We start from the raw sequence: 20,085 nt of genomic DNA, 5'->3' as shown, positions 1-20,085 counted from the left end.
TGGTTCGCGGCAGAACATGCGAACAGGCAAAAACTTTGTTCGAACACGCAAACACTGTTAAAGTCTATGGGACACAAACATGAAAAATCAAAAGTGCTCATTTTAAAGGCTTATATGCAAGTTATTGTCATTAAAAAGTGTTGGAGGCGTGGTCTAACTCCGGTCCAAGATGGACGCTTAAACCCAGCACTCCCGCACACTGGAGCTGCTAACACAGGCTACAGGACAAAAAACCCACAATCCAAACATGGGGAAGGGAGACCGGAGCTCCTCCACCACCCGCGGACCCCAGGAACCAAACCAGCAACAGATTAACCACATCCCCGCAATGTTCCGGACATCGCAGGGGGAAGGCCTCACAGCCACGGCCTCACCTAAGCCCTCCATTCCACTCTGTGGGCTCCTGTCCCATAACGGACAAATAACAAATAACACATGTTGCCCCCTTCCCTGGTGGTCCTGGGCGGGCATCCGAGGGGGGGCTGCGCTGATAAACAATCAGCGCAGACCCCCCCTGTCAGGAGAGCCGCCGATCGTCTCTCCTCTACTCGCGTCTGTCAGACGCGAGTGAGGAAAAGGCGATCAACGGCTTTTCCAATTGATCAGCTGTGATTGGGCGCGGCTGATCACGTGGTAAAGAGCCTCCGCTGGAGGCTCTTTACCAAGATCGGTGGAGCGGTGACTGACACACCGCTCCACCAATCGGCGTGATCTGCGCCCCCCCACGGTCGCGCGGCACCATGTTATCCTGCTGGACGTCATATGACGCCCAGTCAGGATAACTGAACCACCACCCGGCCATCAGTCTGCTATAGGCCGGGCGGGAAGTGGTTAAAGATATGGTTATATTTGTACTGTTCACTTAGAACTAAAGAAAAAAGAATATCAGTTATTGTTACCGTTAATTAAATGTTTAACCAAACTGAACATAAGCAAAAGACATAATGGTGAAAGACATTAAATATAACTTAATAATTAGCATATAAGGTGATACATTACAAATCTATCTACTCCTCCCTCCAAATACCTCATATGGGTGACTCCTAACACCGATCGATAAATCCCCTAACAGCAGTTGGGTTTCTTCCAACACATTATAATAAATTGCAATTAACTTTTACCACCATGATGCCTTACATATACACCAAATATTTCTGCCGACATGATAGAAGCAAGGATTTACCAGTATTTTGTATGTTTGACATAAGTTTATACAGTTGCATTAAGAACTTGGTTATAATTCACTAGAATTGAAATATCATTGAGTTATACATCATAGATGATCAATTTACATGAAGTCTAAAATTACTTAGGCAAGGGCTCCCTCTAGTGGCCAGATTACACAATTGCTTAAAATAATCTAATCAATGTACATTTGTTTAGGCACACACTGTCTCGAAAGCATGGCATATCCCCAAATGACAAGGCTTGATGCAATATCGCACCAGAATACAGGATTTCATAACTTCTTAACTTACAAAAAAATATTAGATAATATCTAATCTTACTAATATAGCACCTTTCCCCAAACTCAATGTATTACACCTAAACCCTGAACCTCCAGAACATTAGATTTAGCTAACTGCTCCACATTGTTGGCTAAACCAAACAAAAGAAGAAAAAGAAAAGAATTGATATGTCTCTCTCTTTCTTGCTTTCTTTAAAGGCTAAGAGAAAGAGAGATACCGTATATACTCGAGTATAAGCCGACCCGAATATAAGCCGAGGCACCTAATTTTACCACAAAAAACTGGGAAAACGTATTGACTCGAGAATAAGCCTAGGGTGAGAAATGCGCAGCTACTGCAAGTGGAAAAGAGGGTCCACAATACCCATTTGCAGCCTCACTGTGCCCATTTGCAGCCATAGGTTCCCCGAACTTTAAACTTGGTAGTTAGGGGTTCCTAGATGCCCCCTAGCTGCAGCCATAATTTGGGGTCTCTGGACCCAAAGGGTCTCGAAATGACATTGCTGCAAATGGACACAGTTGACTGAGTTTGGGGCCCAGTATTTCGGGCCACTTGGTGCTAGGAACCCCAAATTTGGTGTGTAAACCCAGTGGAACTAGCACTACAACATGTCCAAAGCTAGCACTACAACAAAAACAAAAGCCAGTAGAACTAGCACTTCAACATATCCAAAGCTGGGGTTTCTAGCACCAAGTGGCCCCGGGATAAGGGGCCCCAAAGTCAGTTCGGAAAATGTCAAGCACTTTTCTGCAGCAGAGAATGACATTTTCTGAACCGACTTTGGGGCCCCGTATCTCAGGGCCACTTGGTGCTAGGAATCCCAGCTTTGGATAGGTTGTAGTGCTAGTTCCACTGGGTTCACACACCAAATGTGGGGTTCCTAGCACTAAGCGGCCCTAGCACCAAGTGGCCCCGAGGTACGGGGCCCCAAAGTCGGTTCAGAAAATGTCAAGCACTTTTCTGCAGCAGAGAATGACATTTTATGAACCGACTTTGGGGCCCCGTATCTCAGGGCCACTTGGTGCTAGGAATCCCAGCTTTGGATATGTTGTAGTGCTAGTTCCACTGGGTTTACACACCAAATGTGGGGTTCCTAGCACTAAGCGGCCCTAGCACCAAGTGCAGGGCCGTCTTTAATATTGATTGGACCCTGGGCAAAAATTTTCTTGGGGCCCCCCCATGCAGTTTTGCTCTCCACCTGCTCTGAGACATACAATAAATAGCAGCTAGACTTAAAATCAGTTTACTGTAAAAGATCAGGCAGCGATTGTGATTGGTTGCCAGAGGTTATAGCATATCATTACTGCTTACTGACTGGTTGCTAGAGGTTACAACACACATTAAGGCTCACTGATTAGTTGCTAGAGGTTACAGCATATGATTTCTGCTTGTTGATTGGTTGCTAGAAATTACTGTACAGTAATACAGTTCACTGATTGGTTGTTATAGGTTACAGCACACCCTCCTGTCAGACTTGTACGTAGCAGACAGGTGAGCCCGATGTAGCAGGGGGAGGCCTCCCTTACGTATCTGGTTACCGGCCCCTGGTAGTATGGACAGGAGGCACGGGAGCACAGAGTGGTATGAGAGCCTGGCGGGTAGCTGCAGGAAGATCCCGGTTAAGATGGTTATGGAGAACACCAGTCAACTGGAGCACAGGCAGTGGGTGCAGAGCAGGAGTGGAGCGGGTTGGTCGGGTCACAGGCAGAGGTCGGCAGCAGGCGGGCAACGCAGTACAGAGGAGCAGGCAGATTCGTAGTCAGGACGGTCCGGGATCAGTGGCAGGCAGCAAACAAGGAGGAACAGAGACAGGCCGGTGGTCAGGAGATCGGAAACAACAGGAAACAGGAAGCAGGAAGCAGGAACACAGGAAGCTGAAGATCGGACAGCACCGAGCCCCCTGTGCAGATGGCCTAAATAGGCAGGTTGGCGCCAAACACCGGGCGCGCGCGCCCGCCGACGCGCGCCGACGCGCCGCGATGCCCACCAACAGCGCATCTGCCCAAGGGAACTCTCTGACAGTGCCCCCCCTCAAGGGCAGCCTCCAGATGTCCAACTGTGCCAATTTGGAAGCGTGGGTACTCCTAAAAGACCTCAGAAGCTCTTCGGCATGTAAGTTGCCCTCTGGCTCCCAGGAGTTATCCTCTGGTCCGTACCCCCTCCATTTGATCAAATACTGCAACTGGTTGCGTCTTTTCCTGCAATCCAAAATAGCCTCCACCTCGAATTCTTCCTTGCTATCGACAATTATGGGTTCTGGTGGGTCAGTACTTCGACCAGCAAAAGTGTTGGGTACAACAGGTTTCAACAATGAAATGTGAAAGACCGGATGAATCTTCAGAGTACTAGGTAGATTGAGTTCGTAGGCCACATTGTTAATCCTCTTCTTGACTGCGAACGGACCCAAGAATTTGGGGCCCAATTTCCTTGAAGGGCAGGCCATTCTTATATTGGTCGTGGATAACCAAACCTGGTTGCCAGGTTCCAGGATGAGCTCTCCCCGCCTCTTCCTGTCAAACATCTTTTTATTATACTCTTGGGTCTTAGCCATGGTGTCCTGCAAGAGTTTGTTGTTACAAAGAAAGAAGTCCATGGTCTCAGAGACCGCAGGGATTGCACATTCAGGTAAAGACCTGGGCAGAAAAGACGGGTGGAATCCGTAATTGGCAAAAAACGGTGTTTGCTTAATGGCCGAATGTAGAGAGTTGTTATAGGAGAACTCAGCGATTGGCAGCAGAGAGACCCAGTTGTCCTGAGAGAAAGATGAAAAACAACGGAGGTATTGCTCCAAAGTTTGATTAGTTCTCTCCGTCTGCCCATTAGTCTGGGGATGATAAGCGGAGGAGAGTGCCAGCTCGATTTCCAGGGAGTTACAGAGAGCCTTCCAGAACCGTGAGGTGAACTGAACACCACGATCAGATATGATGTTCGATGGGACTCCGTGCAACCTGACAATCTCTTTAATGAAGACCCTTGCTGTCTCCATGGCCGAAGGTGTGCCCTTCATCGGCAGGAAGTGAGCCATCTTGGTTAACCTGTCTACGACGACAAAGATGGTAGAGAAGCCCTCTGACTGGGGAAGCTCTACAATGAAATCCATTGATATCATCTTCCACGGTCTTTCCGGGACGGGTAATGGCTTTAACAGACCCCAGGCTCTAGTCCGGCTATTCTTGTTCCAGGCACAGGTGGTACAAGATTCTACATAGCTCTTGCAGTCGTTCACTAACAAAGGCCACCAAAATGTGCGCTGCACTAACTCCGTTGTCTTCAGCACACCGAAATGTCCAGCCATCTTATGATCATGGCAGAGCTCCAGCACTGCCACCCTCAAATCTTCAGGGACTACGATTTTACCCTTGTGCCAAAAAAGACCATCCTGGGCCCTCACCACCTCTCCGGAACTTGGGGTCCAATTTAAAGAAGCTTGTTTTATGCGGGATAACAGATCCACTTGAAGCAAAAGAAAATTTCCGGATGAAAGAATGGTGTCCGGATGCTCAGGTTTGCCAGAATCAGGGAACATACGAGAAAGAGCATCCGGCTTGGTATTCTTGGAACCAGGTCTGTACGTTATATGAAACTGAAATCTGGAGAAGAATAGAGCCCATCTTGCTTGTCGAGGTTTCAGTCTTTTGGCAGTTCGGAGATACTCCAGATTTTTGTGGTCCGTGTAGACCAGGATAGGGTGTGCTGCACCCTCCAGTAGATAACGCCACTCCTCCAAAGCGGATTTAATGGCCAGAAGCTCCCGATCGCCAACATCATAATTTCTCTCCGCTGAAGAGAGTTTGCGGGAGAAAAAGGCCACTGGGTAGAGAAGGGCCTTTGGGCCTTGCCGTTGGGACAGAACAGCTCCGACTGCGACCTCCGAAGCGTCCACTTCAAGGACAAATGGTAGAGCAGGATCCGGGTGTTTTAAGATTGAGGCGGAGGTGAACAGCTCCTTGAGTTTTTCGAAGGCAGATTGTGCCTCAGGGGACCACTGGAATCGATTCCCTTGTCTGGTTATTTCGGTGATGGGGGCAATTATTGTAGAGAAGCCCCTAATGAACTTCCTGTAAAAGTTCGAAAAGCCGATGAACCTTTGAACCCCTTTTTTATCGGAGGGAGCGGGCCACTCCAGAATGGCAGATACTTTCTGCGGATCCATTTTTATACCATCAACAGAAATGATTAGGCCTAAAAACTGGATGCTTTGAAGTTCGAATTGGCATTTTTCTGGTTTAGCATAAAGTCCATGCTGCCTGAGACGAGCTAACACATTTCTGACATGCCTGCGATGATCTGAGACTGAGGAGGAAAAGATCAGGATATCATCTAGGTAGACAATAACATAAAGATCCAGGAAGTCACGGAAGATGTTGTTGACAAAATGTTGGAACGTAGCAGGTGCGTTGCACAGACCGAAGGGCATGACAAGGTATTCATAATGTCCAAATCTGGTGCGAAAAGCTGTCTTCCACTCATCTCCTTCTCGAATGCGGATCAGGTTGTAGGCACCACGGAGATGTAGCTTGGTAAAGATTACTGCGGATCCTAATCTCTGGAAGAGTTCCGGCACTAAGGGTAGAGGGTAACGGTTCTTGATTGTTACTTTGTTCAATTCCCGATAATCGATACAAGGACGCAAGGAATGGTCCTTTTTCTCCACAAAGAATATGCCAGCCCCGGCCGGAGAGGTAGATGGGCGGATAAACCCTTTCTTCAGGTTCTCGTCGATGTATATTTTTAGAGTATCCAGCTCCTGCTCTGTCAGTGGGAAAATCCTTCCAAAGGGAACTTCTGCTCCAGGTAATAGCTCAATTGGGCAATCGTAAGGCCTGTGAGGAGGTAAGGCCTCTGCTCCTTTTTTGCTAAAGACGTCCAGAAAGTCCCAATAGGGTGCAGGGACCACCTGTTGAAGCTCGGATTCGGTGTCTAAACAGAGTAATTGGGTAGACTCAGCAGAATTTGTATGTAAGCAGTGTTGTCGGCAGTAATGAGAAAAGAACTTGACTTCTCCACTGGACCAGTCAATGCTGGGGTTATGGGCCTGTAACCATGGTATCCCCAATATGATGGGAAAAAGGGGAGAGGAGATGGCATCCAGGCGCAGAAGTTCTTGATGGTTAGGGCCCATGGTGGCCAACAAAGGAATGGTTTCCTGCATGACAGGGCCGGAGCGAAGAGAGGAGCCATCTGCGAGATGTACCGAGAGTCCCCGGACTTTGGACTGGAGAGGAATGTGATGGTTGGCAGCGAAGGTCAGATCAATAAAACAGCTGCAGGCTCCTGAATCAATAATGACTGTAGCTGGAATAATCTTTCCTGGAAGCTGTAGGGTGATAGACAGAGCAAGATGATGAACAGGTTTAGAGAAAGCAGGTGCACAAATTGAAGAGATGGGCAGCGACTTAAGCGACTTACGTGTCTTGTTTGGGCAAGACCTCACGTAGTGTCCAGGCTCCCACAGTACATGCAGAGATTGTTAACTCTTCGGCGTTGGCGTTCTTCTGGATCGAGAGAAGGGCGGAATAGCCCGAGTTGCATTGGTTCGGAGGTGTCAGGAACTGATGTGGCCGGTGCCGGGAAGGACTGGCTGGGAGAGCTTGGAACCTTGGGTAGCATCCAGGTAGGGCGGAATTGGCTGGTAGACCTCTCGGTGCGACGCTCTCTGAGGCGTGGGTCGATCTGAATAGCCAGATTGATGAGTTCATTCAAGGTTTGGGGTACACCGACCCGTGCTAACTCATCCTTCAGGGGATCAGACAACCCCATGCGGAATTGATAACGTAAAGCCGCATCATTCCAACCAGTGTCGGAACTCCACTGCCTAAATTCCACCACATAGTCCTCTGCGGCTCTACGCCCCTGTTGAAGGGCGTGCAGGGCGGCTTCGGCAGTCGCTGTTACCTGAGGATCCTCATATAACTGGGACATGACGGTGAAAAAGGCATCAAGGTCGTCCAGTGCTCCAGACTTCTGTTCCAGGAGGCGGTGAGCCCAGGTCTGTGGTTCACCAGACAAGAGGGAGATCACAAAGCCCACCTTGGTCGCCTCCAAGGAAAAAGTGCGAGGTTGCAGGGCAAAGTATAGCTCGCAGGCATTGCGGAAGGCACGAAATTTACTGCGGTCCCCAGCAAATCTTTCGGGTACGGGTACCTTAGGCTCTGGAGGTAGCATAACTACTGAGGGTGCAGATGGCGCTCCGGCCGATGAAGCAGCTTGTGGACGGGTTGGAGCTGACAGGACCTGGACTTGTTCTTCCAGCCTTGTGTAGCCTTCCTGGAGGCTCTTCACAGCTTGCGTGAGACCCGCCAGGTGTCTACACAGTTCCTCCATAGGGGAGGTTCCCTGCTCGGGCTCGGACATGGCTGTCCGATACTGTCAGACTTGTACGTAGCAGACAGGTGAGCCCGATGTAGCAGGGGGAGGCCTCCCTTACGTATCTGGTTACCGGCCCCTGGTAGTATGGACAGGAGGCACGGGAGCACAGAGTGGTATGAGAGCCTGGCGGGTAGCTGCAGGAAGATCCCGGTTAAGATGGTTATGGAGAACACCAGTCAACTGGAGCACAGGCAGTGGGTGCAGAGCAGGAGTGGAGCGGGTTGGTCGGGTCACAGGCAGAGGTCGGCAGCAGGCGGGCAACGCAGTACAGAGGAGCAGGCAGATTCATAGTCAGGACGGTCCGGGATCAGTGGCAGGCAGCAAACAAGGAGGAACAGAGACAGGCCGGTGGTCAGGAGATCGGAAACAACAGGAAACAGGAAGCAGGAAGCAGGAAGCAGGAACACAGGAAGCTGAAGATCGGACAGCACCGAGCCCCCTGTGCAGATGGCCTAAATAGGCAGGTTGGCGCCAAACACCGGGCGCGCGCGCCCGCCGACGCGCGCCGACGCGCCGCGATGCCCACCAACAGCGCATCTGCCCAAGGGAATTCTCTGACACCTCCTCACTGCAGGGGGGCATGATATACATATGAATGCTGCCTTTATTTACATATCAATGCCACCGGCCTCAGCTATTTACGTATGAATGCAGCTGCTATTTACTTATGAATGCTGCCATTGTTTACATATGAAAGACAGTTATTTACATGTAAACACAGGGTCTGCAGGTGAGTCATCTGTACACAACAATAGGGCAGAGCTGGGCAGCATTAGTAGCAGCACTTTACACTGAGATATCAGGACACAGCATGGGACTAAAACTTCAAGGGACAAGGGGATTTAAACTGGGATAGTTGGCAAGTATGAGGCAGCTGCTTTGGGCCCCACAACAATGACAGGGCCCAGGGCAGCTGCCCCTTTTGCCCTGCCTTAAAGACGGCCCTTACCAAGTGGCCCCGAGGTACGGGGCCCCAAAGTCGGTTCGGAAAAAGTCAAGCACTTTTCTGCAGCAGAGAATTACGTTTTCTGAACCGATTTTGGGGCCCCGTATCTTGGGGCCACTTGGCGCTAGGAACCCCAGCTTTGGATATGTTGTAGTGCTAGTTCCACTGGGTTCACACACCAAATTTGGGGTTCCCTGCTCTAAGTGGCCCCGAGATACTGGGCCCAAATTCAGTTTGTAAAATGTCATTCTCTGCTGCAGAAAAGTGCTTGACTCGAGTATAAGCCGAGGGGGGCATTTTCAGCACAAAAAAATGTGCTGAAAAACTCGGCTTATACTCGAGTATATACAGTAAGTACAATAAGACTCCACTTGGATCTACTTAGATCTCAAACCCACACAAAGGGTGAAACTTTTCTTTGCCCTGTGAACTTACCGGACCTCATTAATAGAGTAGACTAGCTGGTCTAAACCTACCTCCGGAACACTTAACCCCCCTTACCCCTACCCCCCCCCCCTCCAACTCTACGTACAGGTCCCAGACTAACAAGAAAACGAGCAGATAAAGTAAACTACATCTTCAAAAAAAACCTAGATCCTTGACACAACCTCTTATAAAATATTGGCTTAAAAGCTTGATAGCTAACATCCAAGATGTCTACCCATAAACAACAAAACATTCCATTATCAATAAAACTTATTTCAGTAAATGCAAAAGGAATTAACATTCCTGAAAAAAGAACCAAATTTCTTAATTAATTCCATAAGCAAAAAGCAAACATTTTTTTGTATACAAGAAACTCACTTTAAATCTGACAAAGTTCCAAAAATACAAGACGATAGATTTCCAGTACAGTATTCCACGCCACCAATCCAGAAAGGAAAACTAAAGGATTTTCTATATTGTTATCCAAACAGCTACCATTCCAGATACAAGACTCAATGCTTGATCCTGGGGGGGAGATACATATTCTTGAACGGGAAAATGGGCTCACACCCCATTACAATAGCCGACGTCTATGCCCCTAACGCGAAGCACGTAGCGTTCTTTCGTGAGATAAAAGATCTGCGGACGACTTTCGCCTCAGGCATTCTTATCTTAGGAGGAGACTTTAATATCCCTTTAAACCCCTCATAGACAACCTTGAATGGAACATCGAGCCTCCCTTATAGAGCACTGAAACAAATTAAAGTTCAACTACAGGCAGTGGGTCTCCATATTTCATATTTGGGGGGGCACATGGGGGAACAGGGACAAAAGTAGGGGGGCAACTATAAAAATGCAATTATATATATATATATATATATATATATATATATATATATATATATATATATCTCCTGGGGCCCTGTACTACTGTATAGGGACCCCCCCAGGGTGGCAGATAACAAGAGATATATGTCACCAACATACCATGAAAATATAAGGGTCCAAAGCAGTGGGAGAACTATCAGGGTTGCAAAGGTTGTCTTGCCACCGGGGCCCTGGTGTTCTGCCACTGTGGGGTTCCCCAGCCTCTTCTTGCTGTCCTGCCCCTGCTATTGACAGCGCTGGTCTGGCATCTCTTGGAATTTTATACAGGCTGGTTCTCCTGTCCTAAGGATGGGAGAAATCAGTCTGTTTTTTCAGTAACTGAGAGTCCTGGTGGAGTACTTCCTGCAACTCGCTCTTCTCCCTGCCAATAAGGATGTAGGGGAAGGAGCAGATCGGGCGGCCGTGGTTGTGCGAGCGCTCGCATTATGCAGTGTCAGCAAGCAGAGGAAGGGGGGAGGAGCTGACTGGGGACACTCTCCCTCTTAGACATTGCTTTTGTAAAAATGTTGGGGGTGTCAGGGCCCCCTCTGCCCCCCCCCCCTAGGGACGCCATTGACTACAGGAACTAATGCTACATGACACCTGGAGAACCCTAAACCCTCAAACTAAAGATTTTACATATTTCTCTACTGTTCACCAAAAATACTCTAGAATTGACTACGTTTTTACATCACAACCTTACCTGGAACCATTGAATAATTCAACAATTGAAACCATGACTATTTCTGACCAGGGCTTTTTTTTCACAGAGAATAGGTGCAGGAACTCCCCCTTTCTGAGCCACCCCATTTCTCTGCCTCTACCCACCTCCGAGCACCCTCTGCCTACCTCCCATTACTGCCCTTTTAGAGAATACAGAACCAAGTATCATTTTGTGGTGTAATCTGAATGGAATTTGTTATCGGTAACAAGAAAAGGGGTAAAATAGATCCCCTGTAGCCAGAAACAATAAAGCCCCCTCTAGCAACAATAGATCCCAACGTTAACAATGGGCCACCCGAAACAAAACCCCCCAGCAGCAATAACAGAGCTCCTCACAGCCAGCATCAATAGACTCTCCAGCAGCCAGCAACAATAGCCCCCTCCCTCAAGAGTAGATCTCTCCCAGCCATAATGGATCCCTTAGCGATATAAGACCCACCCCCAGCAACAATAGGTCCCCCACCTGTAAGAATAGACCCCCCTGCAAAAATAGATCCCCTCAAGTTGGAATAAATCCCTCAGCAGCCAGCATCAATAGACCCTACAGCACACCCCAGCCCCCCTTACCATTACATACAGTCAGTGCTGGAGGTGCCGGAACTGCGTTCCCGCTGAAAAAACAAGCCCTGTTTCTGACCATCACCCTATCACAATCACACTGACTCTCCCAGAGAAAAATACTCTAACTAAATCATGGAGACTAAAACACTACCATCCTCAAGGACCCTATAGATGTAATACATTTCAATGACACGCTAAAAGACCACTTCTCACAAAACGAGAACCATGAGACTTCATCACATCAATTGTTAGCAAAAGCAGTTCAGAACAAAAAAGTTGCTTCCACAATTCATCAAATAAGGGATAAAAAAAGGCATACCACATTTGTCAAATGAAGAGATAGCTAAGCAGTTCAAACTTTATTACCAAACCCTATACAAACATTCCATCCAACCCTAAATGCCCGCGCAATACAGACAAAAGAAAAAAGCTTATCCAAGAATTCCTAGAGAAATATAGCCCACCTAAAATAGCTGAAAAGACAGCCCAAGAACTAGAAGCACCTATCTCTGGCCCAGAATTTGACAAAGCAATCAAAGATATGAAAATAGGCAAAGCTCCAGGACCTGATGGCTTACCCCTACAATAATACAAGACATTTACTAATATACTGAAACCAAGATTTCTGAAAACCTTTCAATCACTACACTCCGAACAACCCCCAAAACAACTATTAGAAGCACACATTGTTTCCCCGAAAATAAGACCTAGCGTGATTGTCGGTGATGGGTGCAATATAAGCCCTACCCCCCAAATAAGCCCTAGTTAAAGTCCTTGTAGGTCTTATTTTCAGGGTATAGCTTATTTTCGGGGGAAACAGGGTAGGGCTTATTTGGGGGGTAGGGCTTATATTGCAGCCATCACTGACAATCACGCTAGGTCTTATTTTCAGGGAAACAGGGTAACTGTGATACCCCAAGAAGGCAAATAGAAATCAGGTCACTAACTACAGACCAATTTAACCTAATTGATGTGGACGTAAAGATATATACCAAGATACTAGCTAATAGACTTCTCCCTTTATTAACTTCCCTTATATCCCTTGATCAAGTGGGATTTATCCCAGGTAGAGAAGGACGTAATAATACAATCAAAGCATTAAATATAAATCACTGGCTAACATCCATAAAGAAACAAGGATTCTTTCTTTCCCTAGATGCTGAGAAGGCGTTCGACAGAGTGGCCTGGGACTATATTGACGCTGTATTAAAACATATTGGTATTTTACCTCAAATGAGAGCCTATATCCGAGCGCTATATTCGAACCCAACAGCTCAAGTTCGTGTTAATGGCCACCTGTCGAACGCCTTCAATCTACGGAACGGCACAAGACAGGGATGCCCCTTATCCCCACTACTGTTCGTCCTCACGTCCTTTTAAACAAAATTAGAACCAATCCAGATATTAAGGGAATAGAGATCCAAAACCATACATATAAAGTCACAGCTTTTGCGGATGATATGCTTCTCTTTATATACCTAATCTGGTACAAGACCTGGAAAGCTTCCAATTACTATCAAACTTAAAGATCAACCATTCAAAATCCAACGCCCTCAATATCACATTACCACCAAGCTCAGTAGAATCATGTAAAAAAAAAACTTTCCCTTCGCATTGGCCAAACAAAACATAACTTATCTAGGAATTGAAATCCCCATAAACTTAAAGGATCTCTTCAAACTTACCTTCACGCCCATCCTAAAATAAACACATGATGATTTAAAAAGATGGAACTCTTTTAACATATCTTGGTTCGGCAGAGCTTCATTAATTAGGATGACAATCCTACCTCCGATTTTTATATGCTATGCAAACAATTCCCATTAGACTACCATCATCATTCTTCATATCCTTTCATAAAGCTTGCTCCACCTCTATTTGGAGGAGTAAACCTCCTAAAGTTAAACTTACTAGACTAAATCTACCCAAAAATAAAAGGTGGAATAGCAAGCGCTACCTGACCTACGAAAATATCATCAAGCAGCTCTCTTAGCACGAATTGTAGATTGGAACATCCACGGAGCAGTTAAAGACTGGGTGACCTTAGAGCATCTACAACTCTCCCAACAAATAAAATCTCTTCCATGGATACATCCAAAACATCACTCAAAAGATATCAAAGCTCATCCCCTCATCATAGGTCCTACATTAGAAATTTTCCATAACACCTTCAAAACTACTAACACATCTCCATGGCTTGGCCCACTCACACCATTTAGAAACAACCCAGATTTTCCCCCAGGCCTAGAGAAAAATTTCCTGGCAAATATTTTACCTCATGAAGAAATCCTGATCAAACATTTATTTAAGAATGGCAAACTTTCATCTAGAGACTAACTAAACAAAGACATTAACCCAATCGTGTTCGCACATTGAAACTATATTCAAATTAGACACTTTTTGACCAGAAATGAGACAGCTCAATCTTGGACAAGACCCCTTACAACGTTAGAAGACCTATGCACAAAAAAAAAAAAAACACAAAGACACATCATTTCTACTCTCTACAACTCACTCTTTGAGGGTAAAATGGATTTCTCCAGGGCGTCATGTCAAGCTTGGGAACGAGACCTTGATATAAATCTAACAGAAGAGATCTAGGAAACAATCTATACGTAAAGGATCTCTAAATGTAGCCACCCAAGAGTGTGGCTTCAAAATCATCTCTAGATGGTATAGAACTCCCACCCTATTACATAAATTTTCTCCCTAGATTTCTGATAGATGTTGGAGATGCAAACAAGAGGAAGGCTCGATATTTGGTGGTCTTCAGTGGCGGCTGGTGAAGTTTTAGGATGGGGGGGCACTGGACCCCGCCCTTCCTTTTTGACCCCTCCCATTTGGTGAAAAAGGGCGTGGTTTCAGCTAAATAGCGGGTGTGGCTCTAAGGTGGTGTAGTTAGCGTCTGAGATGAAGGAGGGATGGAGGGAGAGGGACAGAGGGATGGAGGGACGGTAGCCCCAGATCCTACACAACAATAGAAATATGTGTATTCTAGAAAGTTTAACAATCAGCAGATAAAGATACTCCAAACACCTGGTGTTAGCACTTCAACCATCCCGGCACCATGGTTGTCATGGTGTCAGGATGATTTAAGAGCATTATTACTATTATTACATTGTAATATAAAATTAAATCATTCAACTCACCATAATGCAGAATCAGTGGGAGCCCTGAGCGTGTCGCCTGCCACCAGATGCTATTAGGTGTCCCCAGCGGAGTCGCTCCTTACATGCAGCCTGTGTCACACAAAAAGCAACCAGCTGTGTGTAGAACATCTTATGTAGGACATGCCATGAATTACATGTTGTACATAGCATGTCCTACACATAGCATGTTCTTCTTCACATAACATGACATGTACATAGCATGTCCTACACATAGCATGTTCTTCTACACATAGAATGACATACACATAACATGTCCTCCACATAACATGCCATAAACATGACATACACATAACATGTCCTCCACATAACATGACGTACACATAACATGTCCTCCACATAACATGCCCTCCACATAACATGCCCTCCACATAACATGTCCTCCACATAACATGACACACACATAACAAGTCCTCCACATAACATGCCATAAACATGACATACACATAACATGTCCTCCACATGACATACACATAACATGTTCTCCACATAACATGACATACACATAACATACACATAACATGTGCTCCACATGACATACACATAACATGACATACACATAACATGTCCTCCACATAACATGACATACACATAACATACACATAACATGTGCTCCACATGACATACACATAACATGACATACACATAACATGTCCTCCACATAACATGACATACACATAACATACACATAACATGACATACACATAATATAAACATAACATGTCCTCCACATAGCACAACATATACGTAGCATGACATATACATTGCGTGTTCTCCACTTAACATGTCCTACACATGACATATACATAGCATGTCCCACATATAGCACGTCCTGCACATAATGTCATCCACATAACATGTCCTATGCCTACAATTTTTTACCCATAGCATATCCTCCACAAATCATGAGTTGCACAGCAAGTCCTCCACATAGCATGTCCCATACACAGCAAGTCCTCCACATAGCATGCCATATAACATGACATACACATAAAGCAGCCCAAACATATGTGTAGGACATCATCCTGCAGACACCCACTCCTGGCCAGAGACAATACCTCGGATTGTAAGCTTTGTTGCTGTCATTATGGGATGGGGATGGATTCTCATTAGGTGATCAGTCACTGAATGGACGGCTTTAATTTGAGTGGGGTGGGTGGGGGAGGGAAGGAGGTCATTAGAGCGGCTGAAAAAAAATTCTTACCTTCCCCGGCCGGCCATCTTCAACATTCTCCCTGTCCTCTGTCATGCTGTTGGTGTGGATGGAGGGATCACCAGCCAGATTCCAGTGTCCGGAGAGTCAGTCTGCAGTCCTCATACTTACTGTTTCCTCTCTCTCTTGGGCGCAATGAGACAGAGAAAACAGGAAGTGACATCAAACAGAGATGTCGATCAAACCGCCCAGCCGCAGTAATATATACTACAAGCGCCAGGTGGAAGCTACTCGGCGCTTCGGGAAGCGCCGCAAGGCGGGCTAAACGCCTGCAAATGCAGCACCACGTCTGCAAACTCGTGATTGCATAGACGTGGCGCTTCCCATAAGTGCACTGTGTCCGGCGTCGCACTGTGTCCGGCGTCCGAACACAGTGCACTTAAGGACCTTTTTTTTGTCATTTTTTTATATTTAAAGGGCCAGTTTTAAATTTTTTTTTTTTTTTTTTTGACTGCCTGGAGGGGGGGGCGGCGCCCAGGCGCCCCCTATGGACAGGCCGCCACTGCACAATACCTTCTACATTACAACTCGATCCCCCAAAAAAACAATATCTGAAATCCTTATCTATGTTTATAATAAATGCGGCAAGACACTGTATTCCCTGTCACTGGCGTTCGAACATCATCCCATCAAAAAAAAAAAGAATGGTTCCGGAGAATAAACAACATAGAAAAAAATAGAAGAACTCATAAGCATTTCACAGGAAAAAATAACCAATTTTGCTTCAATATGGTACAACTGGATAGAATTTAAAAACTCCCAGGCCTATAAAGCAGTTATTATTAATAACTGAATCCAAATATTACAAATAAACCTCATAGGAATGCTGAAGAAATTAATACAACAACCACACTTTATCTAATCACTTTACCCACCTCTCCCCTTATTATTAGTATATATATTTATTTATTTTTTATCTCCTATTTTTCTCCCCAATGTGTTGCTCTCCATATTCATAACTAAAACATCCATATAGAAATGTTTAAATAATTGCTAAATATATGCATAAAATCAACATCTTGGTTATACCTATAATCATATTGTTACCATAATCAAATGTAAATTGTACTACAACCCCACTGTTATACTCAATATGCATACGTGTCTATGACAATATTATGTTGTATTATATTTTTTCTGTTCAATCAATAAAAACTTTGTGAAACAAAAAAAAAAGTGTCTGGGGACCCGGGTTCTGCCCCAGGGGACATGTATCAATGCAAAAAAATTTTTTAAAAAAAAGTCTGTTTTTCCAGGAGCGGGGATTTTAGTAATGCTTAAAGTGAAACAATAAAAATGAAATATTCCTTTAAATATCGTGCCTGGGGGTGTCCTTAGTATGCCTGTAAAGTAATGCATTTTTCCCCTGTTTAGAACAATACCACAGCAAAATGACATTTCTAAAAGGAAAAAATGTCATTTAAAAACTGATTGCGGCTGTAATGTATTGTCGGGTCCCGGCAATATAGATGAAAATCATTGAAAAAAACGGCATGGGTTCCCCTCCCTCCAGTCCATTACCAGGCCCTTTGGGTCTGGTATGGGTATTAACTGGAACCCCGCACCCAAATTTTTTTTAAAAATGGCGTGGGGAGCCCCCAGGCACTATATGCTCTGAACAGCAGTATATATACTTTACGGCCTGCCCTATATACTCTGCAGAAAATTGGGCCTTAGGTGTTGGTGGTACCAGAACACTGTAAGCCCTCACAGTTATGCCCCGTACACACGGTCGGACTTTGTTCGGACATTCCGACAACAAAATCCTAGGATTTTTTCCGACGGATGTTGGCTCAAACTTGTCTTGCATACACACGGTCACACAAAATTGTCGGAATATCCGATCGTTTTAAACGCAGTGACGTAAAACATGTACGTCGGGACTATAAACGGGGCAGTGGCCAATAGCTTTCATCTCTTTATTTATTCTGAGCATGCGTGGCACTTTGTCCGTCGGATTTGTGTACACACGATCGGAATTTCCGACAACGGATTTTGTTGTCGGAAAATTTTATCTCCTGCTCTCCAACTTTGTGTGTCGGAAAATCCGATGGAAAATGTCCGATGGAGCCCACACACGGTCGGAATTTCCGACAACACGCTCCGATCGGACATTTTCCATCGGAAAATCCGACCGTGTGTACGGGGCATTACTCTTGTTGGGTGCAGGAACGGGCCCTACTATGAAATATTATATCAAGAATTGTAACTACATGCCCCTGTTAAATGGGGGCAAAAAAATTGGGCCTTTGGTGGTGGTGGTGGTGGTACCAGAACAATAGAAGCCCTCACAGTTACACTTGGTGAGTGCAGGAACAGGCCCTGCTGTGAAATATTATATCAAAAATTGTAATTACATGCCCCTGTTAGACAGGGGGAAAAAAATTGGGCCTTGAGTGGTGGTGGTGGTGCCTCAACACTGTAACCCTTCACAGATACACTTGTTGGGCACAGGAATGGGCCCTGCATTGAAATATTATATCAAGAATTGTAATTACATACCCCTGTTAAACAGGGGCAGAAAAATTGGGCCTTGGGTGGTGGTGGTGGTGCCCTAAACTAAAAATATTGTTGGAAGCTAGCATCATCAAGATTGAAGAGGAATAGGATAGTCAGCATAGGCAGTCTTCAAGGGATCTCACATTCATAGAAAATTCAATCAGTTACATCAGCATCGGGTACTTGATAGCTGCTGATCCAAGACTGATTCATTTTTATGAATGTGACCCTATCAACGGAGTCTGTGGACAAGCACACTCAATGATCCATTACAAACCCTCCAGCAGCACTGAATGTGCATTCAGAAAGAACGCTGGATGCAGGACAGGCCAGTAGCTCAGTTGCATATTGAGCAAGTTCTGGCCAGTGGTCCATCCTCAAGACCCAGTAATCCAGTGGATGCTCTGTTGGAAAGGTCTCCAAGTCTGCTCCTGCCCCTAGATATTACTGCACCATGTAATGCAGACGCTGCCGATGGTTGCTTGAACCGATCAGACCTTGGCGCTGAGGACTGAAAAATTGTTTAAAGGCATCGGTCAGCCGACCACCTTCTCCACCGCTCTTCCTCTGACTGTACTAAGCCTCAGCAACACGTTGTCCAGCACCAGGAAATTGTTACCTCTTAGGGTCTGGGAGTGCATTGCACAAACCTTTCTTCAATGCCTCCTGAAGATGTTTCATCCTCTGCTCCCTCTGCGAAGGCAGGATGAGTTCTGCAACCTTACCCTTGTAACATGGATCAAGAAGGGTTGCCAGACAGTAATGATCCCTCTCCTTGATACCACGAATCCTAGGGTCCTTTCGCAGCCTTTGCAGAATCAGGGAGGCCATGCAGTGTAAGTTTGCAGAGGCATTTGATTCTGAGTCCTCTAAGTCACTAAGGATCACATTATCCGTAACATCCTCCTCCCAGCCACGTACAACTCCTTGGGTTTCTGGGGACTGAAAACCATCCCTTGAAGACTGCTGCTGAGTGTTATCCTCCAGGTCCATGCTGTCACAATCCTCCTCTTCTTCCTGTGTGTTTGGCGGTCCCGCAGGAATGCTGTCTGGATAAAGGGGGCCTTGAGAGGTAAGGAAGTCCTCCTCTTCCTCCCGCTGTTCTGCCTCAAGTGCTCTGTCCATTATTCCTCAAAATGTGTGCTCCAACAGGAAGACAAGAGGGACAGTATCACTGATGCATGCATTGTCGCTGCCCACAATCCTTGTGGCCTCCTCAAATGGTGACAGGACAGTGCATGCATCTTTGATCAATATCCACTGGCATGGCGAAAAGAACCCAAGCTCCCCTGACCCTGTCCTGGTGCCATACTCGCACAGGTACTCATTGATGGCCCTCTGCTGCATGTGCAGCCGCTTCAGCATTGCCAAGGTTGAGTTCACAAATGAGGCGGTTAGTGGGCAGGTTGCATTCCCTTTGAATGTCAGCCAGCTGAGCACTGGCATTGTATGACCACAGACTTTTCTGGCCTGCCTCAGGAGATCATGTAAGCCTGGGTACCTGCTCAAGAACCGCTGCACCACCAAATTCAAGAAACTCTGCCCCACTGTGGCTCCTGTCCCCTAAGCAGACCAACTCAAGCACCGCATGGCATCTTTTTTCCTGAGAGCTTGTGTAGCCCCTTGAACGCTTACAGTGCACTGCTGGTTCGGAGGACAAATCTGCAGAAGAGGCCATAGTGGAAGAAGAGGAGGGGGTGGAGGAGAGAGCTGTGGCAGAATCACCACTAGCATTTTGGAGGCATGGTGGCGGAACAAGCACCCTGCCTTTGCCCAATTATGGCTCTCTTAGCAGAGGGCGCTGTGATTGGCCAAAGCATGCAGGTCAGGTGAATGTTTTGGCCA

The sequence above is a fragment of the Aquarana catesbeiana genome, linkage group LG13, assembly GCF_042186555.1.
Source record: "Aquarana catesbeiana isolate 2022-GZ linkage group LG13, ASM4218655v1, whole genome shotgun sequence".
NCBI lineage: Eukaryota > Metazoa > Chordata > Amphibia > Anura > Ranidae > Aquarana > Aquarana catesbeiana.
Note: the sequence above shows the minus strand (reverse complement) of the source record.